At 37.8% G+C, this 8,873-nt stretch overlaps 1 pseudogene; it reads left to right on the top strand.

Moving 5' to 3' along the window:
* Positions 1–374: 374 nt before the first annotated feature.
* Positions 375–467, top strand: LOC140848112 (U6 spliceosomal RNA; annotated as a pseudogene).
* The last annotated feature ends 8,406 nt before the right edge of the window (positions 468–8,873 follow it).

Raw genomic sequence — 8,873 nt, 5'->3', positions numbered from 1 at the left:
TGTTTGTTGATATGTTTCTATTTAAGTCCATTTGCTGAAATGTCTTCCCAAGGGGTACCAATTCCTGGGCACCTTAAGTCAGGGAACCATGAATTCTATATGAATTTTGACAGTAAGACCTTGATATTCCTTTTTAAAAAGAAATACATGTATCTTATTGATATACACACACACACATATAATTAACAAATAACATTGTATTAGTCTTAGGTGTACAACATAATGATTTGATATATGTATATATTGCAAAATGATTACCGTGATACATTTAGTTAACATCCATCACCACCAATAGTTAAAAATTATTTTTTCATGCAATAACTTTTAAGATCTACTTTCTCAGCAACTTTAAAATATACACTACAGTGCTTGCTTTGGCAGCACATATACTAAATATACTAAAATTGGAACGACAGAAGAAGATTAGCATGGCCCCCATGCAAATTTGTGAAGTGTTCCATATTTTTGGTTTGAATTGCATTTCCCTATGATTCATGATTTTGAGCATTTTGGTGTATTTATTTTTTTATTTAGCATGTGCACATCTTTTCTACATTTTATGATCATATCATTTGCCTGTTTTCTTTCATACCAATTACAGCAATTTCCCTTTTCATTTACAAATACAACACTGAGATAAACAAAGACATGTTGGAAAAAAGTACCCTACAGTATCATTGACTATAGTTATCATGCTGTGCATTACATCCCAGGACTTACTAATTTATAGCTGGAAATTTGTACCTTTTGATCACCTTCACCCATTTTGGCCACCCTTCTAACCCAATGCCACTGACAGCCACCAATCTGTTCTCTGTTTCTGGAAATCTGTTTTTTGTTTTTTAGATTCCACATGTAAGTGAGATTATACAGTATTTGTCTTTATCTCTCTAATTTATTTCACTTAGCATAATGCCCTCGAGGTCCAACCATGTTGTCACAAATGGCAGAATTTCCTTCTGTTTATGGCTTAGTACTTGTCCATTGCTTGTGTGTGCCTGTATTATTGTATATATATATATATATATATATATATATATATATATATATATGCATATAGATATATATCAATATCACATTTTCTTTATATATGCATTCACTGACTGACCCTTGGGTAGTTTCCATGTCTTGGCCATTGTAAATAATGCTATAATAAACATGGGATGCAGATACTCCTCTGAGATAGTGATTTCATTTCTTTTGGATATATATCCAGATGTAGAATTGCTGGATCATACAATACTTCAATTTCTATTATTTTGTGGGACTTCTATATTGTTTTCCACAGTGGCTGTACCAGTTTACATTCCTGCCAACAGTGCACAAGGGTTGCACTGCCATTCTGTAGGACGCTGTGGTGTGACAGGGACTGAGATGCTGTGCTTCTGGTCCTTGTGCCATTATAGTTGAGCAATGTCTAGAACAATACCTTATTTATAAAGAGGCAGAATCTTGGATTTGGTGGACTTGACTATTACAAAGAGAGACAGTGCCCTTTGTATTTTATTGTCCTATTTCCTATACGTGTGTATGTGTATGCCATCAATTCATTCCCCTAGGATTCCAGCCCAAACCAGTTACTTAGTGGATGGGGCCAGGGACTAGCAGTAGTCTACAAATTCACTCCAATACCCATTTGTTGTGTGTGTGAAATAGAACAATCCACTTAGATCCCTAGAGTTTTGGTTCTGTTCTATCATCTGTGGGTGCTCTATAAACTGAAAATTGAGTACTTAGATTAGAAAAAAATAAACTTGAAATCCCAATAAGGTCATTCAACTTTCTGGGTGGTCTGGGCTACATGTGTTCTCAATCCTGTTCTGAGATATTCCACTGACTTAGTGATGTAGTGACACTGTATATTGCATCAACCCAACTGTTGTAAACCAAGGGGTCCTGATAAAACATGTGTTAAACATTCTACTACAGAAAAATGAAATGTCCCTAAGAGGAATGTTGACCCTGACTTCCATCACTAGTTGAGAAGATAGAATATGAAGTTTAAATGCTGACTGTAGCATTTATAAGCTGTATGACCATGAGAACTTGGGCAAGTTAATATAACTCTCTGAACTATTGCTTCAACTTATTATCAATAAAATGGGGCTAGTAACATTTACTTTGTAAGACTGTAGTGATTAAATTATAAAGTACCCAGTAGAGTATTAATATATACTATGGGTATGTGGTGGCTGCTCAGTGAATAGCAGCTGGGAATAAATTAACGATTAGTGTCTGTGCAGTAGGAAGTCAGAGAGAAAGAGGACAAAGGGGAAGACTTCATATTATTATGGGATGTGAAGAAATTCCTTAGGAATCTGAGAAATTGGAAGCATTTCTGAAGGAAACCATAGAATCTCTTTCTCACTGGATTATTTATAAGAAGGCCGTGCACGTTTATTGAAAGAGCTCCCTGTAGAGTGGACTACCTCCTGAGGTATGCTTTGGGTTCTGGGAAATGACAGTTAGCTGAGGAATTGCTATTGAGATTCACCCACAAACACAGACAGTGATCCTTCTCACAAGCTCATCTTCAATGACCTGTCTTCCCGCCTGTTGCTAGACAAGCTCACTGGCAGTTTTGTTTTCAAGTTTGACAAAAGCAGAGCTAATATTGAAGCAGCATTTATAGGTCTTTTACAAATGACTGTGATTGCTATGGAAACTAAAGGCAAAATGACAAACTCCAAGGGGTGCCTGCTTTGTTAATTGCTTAGGAAGGTAGGTGAAAGGAACAGAAAGTTCAGGCTTCAGAATATGAGTGAAGTGTTCAAGAGGAGGAAATGAAAATATAGGCAACAACACCTTCAGGGAGGCCCTACACAGCACTGTTGAAATCATGGGCTCTGTGGAAACATTTTGATTAGAGAGTTTCAGTTATGCTACCTCTCAGATTCATACTGGGGTTAAAAATAAAAGAAAGCTTATGTTACCTTAACTATTATACGATTAAACTGAGAATCTCTGGAGAGAAAGACAAAATGGTCAACATCTATGCTTCTTGGCTGGGTTTTAAATCCCTTCTTAAAAAACTACCTATAGTTTCATCAAGGATTAAGTAAGAATATAGAGTGTTTCCTAAGCTTCAGTGAATTCAGACACTTCAGGTTTTTTCTATTATGTAAAAAAGACACATTGCAGGTATTTGATGCTAAGTGTAGTATTTTAAAATTTCATTTAAAACTTAAACATGTAGCATAGAACAAAATTAAGCCTCTTTTTAAAAAGTACTCCTTAGTTAAAAGTGTTCTCTGTAAAGACTATAGGCTTTTCAGAAATAATTTACAAAGAACTCATATGGAAGCAGTTTGTAAAAGCTGTAGGTTATTAAGGCTTGATGAGGAAAGAACTATTGTGTATAATTTCAAGCCACAGCTAGTTATCAGTGCCTCATCAGAAGCTGGTGAGAGAGTGACCATTCTTCTTTATGAGTAAAGAGAAGATATGTCAAGATGAGGGGTGAGGTTTGGTGCTATTAAGATGGTGTTATTTCCAGGGACCAGCAATGCCCAAATTCTGTTTTGTTACTCACTCCCCCTCTGCAAAGAATTCTTAGCCTGAGAGTGAGACTCAAGCCTCAGAAACTAAATGTGAAACAAATACAGGACCTCTTTATATCTGAGGATAATTCTAGGAAAAAAGCTACTCACATAGAATCCACTTAAAGTGGGGACCAAAAAGTCAAAGCAGACAATGTAAAACAGATTTGATAAGTATGGCTTTTGAAAAATAAAATAAAAATTCATATGAATTTGTCTTATAATTAGCAAAATGATTTGATAATGACAATTATGCACTAAATCATTTCCTAAACCAAAGATAAGTCATGTTGATTTGAAGGATGTAACAGACTGTTATTTTGGTGTCCCTCAAAGGCCACGATTCTTTTGATTTGTACCCCTATGGGCCCCTAAAACATGGATTTTTAGCTTTGCTATGTGAGCAACTTTGGCCAATGCAACATTAGCAAGAGTGACAAAGTAAAGGACTGGTAAGTCCTTGCACACTGAGCCTTGTCTCTTGGAATACTTTTGCTTAGAACCCATCCACCATGCTTTGATAAAACATTGACAACCATGTGGAGAAGCCCACATAGAGGAGAACTGAGGCCCTCTAGCCAACTCCAACTGAGCTCGTGGCAAGTAATCAGTAGCAATTTCCAGTCATGTATATGAGACCATTCCAGATCTTCTAGACATCCCAACTCCAAGCCAACATAGTAACTCCTAGTCAACACATAGAACTGTGTTAAGCCATTAAATTTTGAGATGGTTTGTTATGCAGCAACAAATAACTAAAACAGAAATGATTACCTAAAAGAGGGGTTGTGTCATAACATGTGGCATTGACTCTGAGCCTGGTAGAAGGAATGGAGAAATTTGGAGTAATGACAGGGACTGTTAGTGGAGGCTGGAAGGGCAGTGAGGACATTCCTATTGAAACTGAAGAAAAGAGAACCTGAGTTGGCTGATCAACTAGCAAAACCCTTTGCCTGTGGAAATGCGGGAAATAAAACGGAAATAATGAAACTGTGGATCTGACTAAGGAGATTTCTGGGCAAAAGTTGAAAGTGCCATCTAGCTTCTTTTAGCTGTCTATGGTAAAGTACAGAAGGAACAATTTGAGCTCAAGAAGAAGGTGTCCGTATTTCAAGAAGAATTTAGAAGAATTAAAGAGGAACTAGAACTTACGGATTTCATAGTAAAATTGTTTTCATCCCTAGTTTCTTTAAGAAAAAATTTCTCAAAGTAACAAATAACCTCAGTTTGAAGACAAAATCCAGTATGCTGATAATAAAATATGGCCTCAGGGTGAAGGTCTCTGTTAAGGCATCAGAAAGATTTAAGGAGTATCTCAAAGATCCTTTCAGCTAGACAAGAAGACTTCTGAGAATCTTAAGGATATTTTTCCATAGAACTCTGATTTGTAGCCTCAGAGACAATTGTCTTGAAGAGATTTAGAATGTGATTTTTGTCTAATAGAGTGGATCATAAATTGATACATAGAAAAATACAAAGTTTATAATGAAATTATACTATCCGGGATTAAAAAGGACAGACAGAGTTCATATGAAAAGATGCCTCAAGACCCCCAAACTCCTACAGGGAGGAGGCAAGCTCAGAAAGAAACTCAGTTACAAACCTGGGTTATTTCTCTCAGAAAAAGGAGGCTATCTATCCCCTAACAGAGTCTGGAGCACAGAGAATCACTCCCAGGGAGCAGGACTGGGCCATATTCAAGGAACTGGTTATATGTGCTTGGCTGGATTTCAAAATTGCTATGGGCCAGCGACTGCCCTGTGACTCCCATGTTCAATCTTTTTGAGTGGGAGTGCAGACTTCCTGACCCTGTCTCTTTATTGTAGGTTGAGGTTGTGAAGACCAGAAATTTTGTCTCTCTAGTTCATACTTCTTATATCAAGCAGTGCTCCATGCAATAGATATTGGTTGCAAATGGCCCTGTTTTGGATGAGATTCTCTACTAATGCCATAATGGGATAAGACCTTGAAAGCTTGCAGAGGGTAAACTGTATTTTGCATGTGTGAAGTGCATGACCCATTAGAGGCTCAAAGGTGCTCTCTGGTAGACTTTACTTTGATGGCCTTCAATGAACCTCAACTCCTGGTATTCCCTCTCTCATTGACTCTGGGCTTGGCTGTGTGACTAGCTCTGGAAAATGGGACTTTGGCAAGTGTGATGCAACAGTAGACTTGATAAGCACTTCCACACTGGGGCTTGTTCTCCTGGAATAGTCCTTCTTGAAACCTAGACACTCAGCCATGAGAAAGCCCAGGCAACTATGTAGAGAAGAACTGAGGCCCCAGCAAACACTTCAAGCTATGCTGCCAGCCAATGGCCAGCACCAAGGTCCAGCCATGCGAATGAGGCCATGTTGGGGTTTCTTGTCATTCCAGCATGCCAGTCAATGACAGTTGAAGATGGAGAACTACCAGATGAGACAATAGAATTGAGAGAAATGTTACATTGTTACTGTTTTAAATCATTAGTTGTGTGGATGGTTCCTTATGTAGCAATACAGAAACCAAACAGGAAGCTTATAGTTTTTAGATAAAATTGTATAATGGCAGGATAAAATATCTTGTATTTCATATTTGATGTTTGCCATATAATCACAAAAAGGGCAATTTTTGAAAAAATATTTAAAAGTTTAAATTTTTCCCAAGTGCTTCATTAATCCTTTGATAGTTGAACATGTGTATTTATTTATTTATTTGTTTGTTTGGCCTGCCATCTGCTTTTTTTTTTATATCATTAATGTACAATTACTTGAACCACATTATGGTTACTAGATTACCCCTATTATCAAGTCCCCACCACATACCCCGTTACAGTCACTGTTCATCAGTGTAGTAAGATGCCATAGAATCATTACTTGTCTTCTCTGTATATACTCCCTTCCCCATGTTCCAAACCCCCTACATTATGTGTGCTAATCATAATGCCCTGTTTTCCCCCTTATAACTCCCTTCCCACCCATCCTCCCCAGTCCCTTTCCCTTTGGTAACTGTTAGTCCATTCTTGGGTTCTGTGAGTCTGTTGCTGTTTTGGTCCTTCAGTTTTTGCTTTGTTCTTATACTCCACAGATGAGTGAAATCATTTGATACTTGTCTGTCTCCGCCTGGCTTATTTCACTGGGCATAATACCCTCTAGCTCCTTCCATGTTGTTGCAAATGGCAGGATTTGTTTTCTTCCTATGGCTGAATAATATTCCATTATATGTATGTACCACATCTTCTTTATCCATTTGTCTACCGATCGACACTTAGGTTACTTCCATTTCTTGGCTATTATAAATAGTGCTGTGATAAACATAGGAGTGCATATATCTTTTTCAAACTGGACTGCTGCATTCTTAGGGTAGATTCCTAAGAGTGGAATTCCTGGGTCAAATGGTATTTCTATTTTGATTTTTTTGAGGAACCTCCATACTGCTTTCCACAATGGTTGAACTAGTTTACATTCCCCTTTCTCCACATCCTCACCAACATTTATTGTTGTTTGTCTTTTGGATAGTGGCCATCCTCACTGGTGCGAGGTGATATCTTGTTGTGGTTTTAATTTGCATTTCCCTGATGATTAGCAATGTGCAGCATCTTTTCATGTGTCTGGTGACCATATGAATTTTTTCTTTGTAGAAGTGTTTGTTCAGATCCTGTGCCCATTTTTTAATAGGATTATTTGCTTTTTGTTTGTTGAGGTGCATAAGCTCTTTGTATATTTTGGATGTCATCCCTTTATTGGATCTGTCATTTATGAATATATTCTCCCATACTGTAGGATGCCTTTTTGTTCTGCTGATGGTATCCTTTGCTGTACAGAATCTTTTTAGTTTGATATAGTCCCACTTGTTCATTTTTGCTTTTGTTTCCCTTGCCTGGGGAGATATGTTCATGAAGAAGTTGCTCATGTTTATGTCCAAGAGATTTTTACCTATATTTATTTCTAAGAGTTTTATGGTTTCATGACTTACATTCAGGTTTTTGATCCATTTTGAGCTTACTTTTGTGTACGGGGTTAGACAGTAATCCAGTTTCATTCTCTTACATGTAGCTGTCCAGTTTTACCCACATCAGCTGTTGAAGAGGCTATAATGTCCCCATACTATATCCATGGCTTGAACATGTTTATTTTTCAAGGATATTTTATGTGATTATTCACGTTTATTTTCTCTTCTTCAGTTTTTAACTTTTTGAATTATCTCATATCCTCATTTATTATCAGTTTGGCATATATTTCAAGCAGTTCTGCAATATTGCTTTCATCAATTTAATGAAATCCTGTATCTTTTACATTATTTATACTTTCTTTTCACAGTAGACTTCTGCTGTATTTGAATTTATTATCTGCCATAATGTTGGTGGGCTATATACCAATGCCTTGAAAGGAAGGGTCTTTCATTAGATAATAATTTTATAAGTAGTCAGCTTACTAATAAATAGTTTTGCTTTATAATGACTTTGCTTCTCTTAAATAACTCAGGTAATGGTTGCACACATAATGAGAGGCCTTCTGTCCTACTCTGTTTATAGCTGAGCAGGCCCTAGTACCAGACAGGGAATGCTGGACTTTCTGGTAAAAGCTGGGTTGAAGCATGTGACTTAGGTTCATGTCTAAGAGGAGTTTTCTACTTTTCACCCCGAATCTAAATCTAGGCACAACCCACTCAGGTATAACTTTGGGGAGGGAGAGAGCTAGAGACAAGTCTGGGTCCTCTGCCCTGTTTTATTTAGCATGCCATTATTTGTGTGGAAGAGTGGGGAAAAAGGAGATGAAAGCCCTGAGAATTCAGAATCTACAGAAGAGACTGAAGAGCAAGCTCTGCCCTCTTGTGTTGTCTAAAGGCACCATAAGCCTGCTCACTGGTTGACGTGACGTAGTCAATGTCCTACATGTTCATCAATGAAATTAGTAAATCTTCTTTTGTGATAGAATGTAGGAAGGAGAGGGTCAAGGAGTAAGAGTTGTGGGAAAAGAGGACTGAAGAATCCTGTTCCTCTATAATATCCATCTTACTGGGGAGAATCCACCCACTGGGTGATGGAAGTTGAGAAGTGATGACGTAGAGGGAGGAGTCAGTGCTGTTCCCTGAGGGCAGATCACTCTGCTCCTCTTCATCCCTCCTGTGGAAAGGAGTAAGGAGAACTGAGCACAGGAACCACACCTCTGGGCAAAATCACTTTGGTAGCAGAGTAAGCTCTTGTCTGGTAGCTCTTGTCTGATTTGAAGGTTTCAGAACTTGCGGCTGAAAAAGGTTGCAAGATTTTGAAGAGGCACTTTTTCCCACAGTCTGGTCCTGGAAGCAGGAGGGAGTTGACTCCAAAGTGGAGTTGACACCAAGGTAAGAAGCACT

Source organism: Manis javanica, chromosome 2 (genome assembly GCF_040802235.1).
Source record: "Manis javanica isolate MJ-LG chromosome 2, MJ_LKY, whole genome shotgun sequence".
In the NCBI taxonomy this organism is placed as follows: domain Eukaryota; kingdom Metazoa; phylum Chordata; class Mammalia; order Pholidota; family Manidae; genus Manis; species Manis javanica.
Note: the sequence above shows the minus strand (reverse complement) of the source record. Positions and strands in the feature narration are given on the sequence as shown.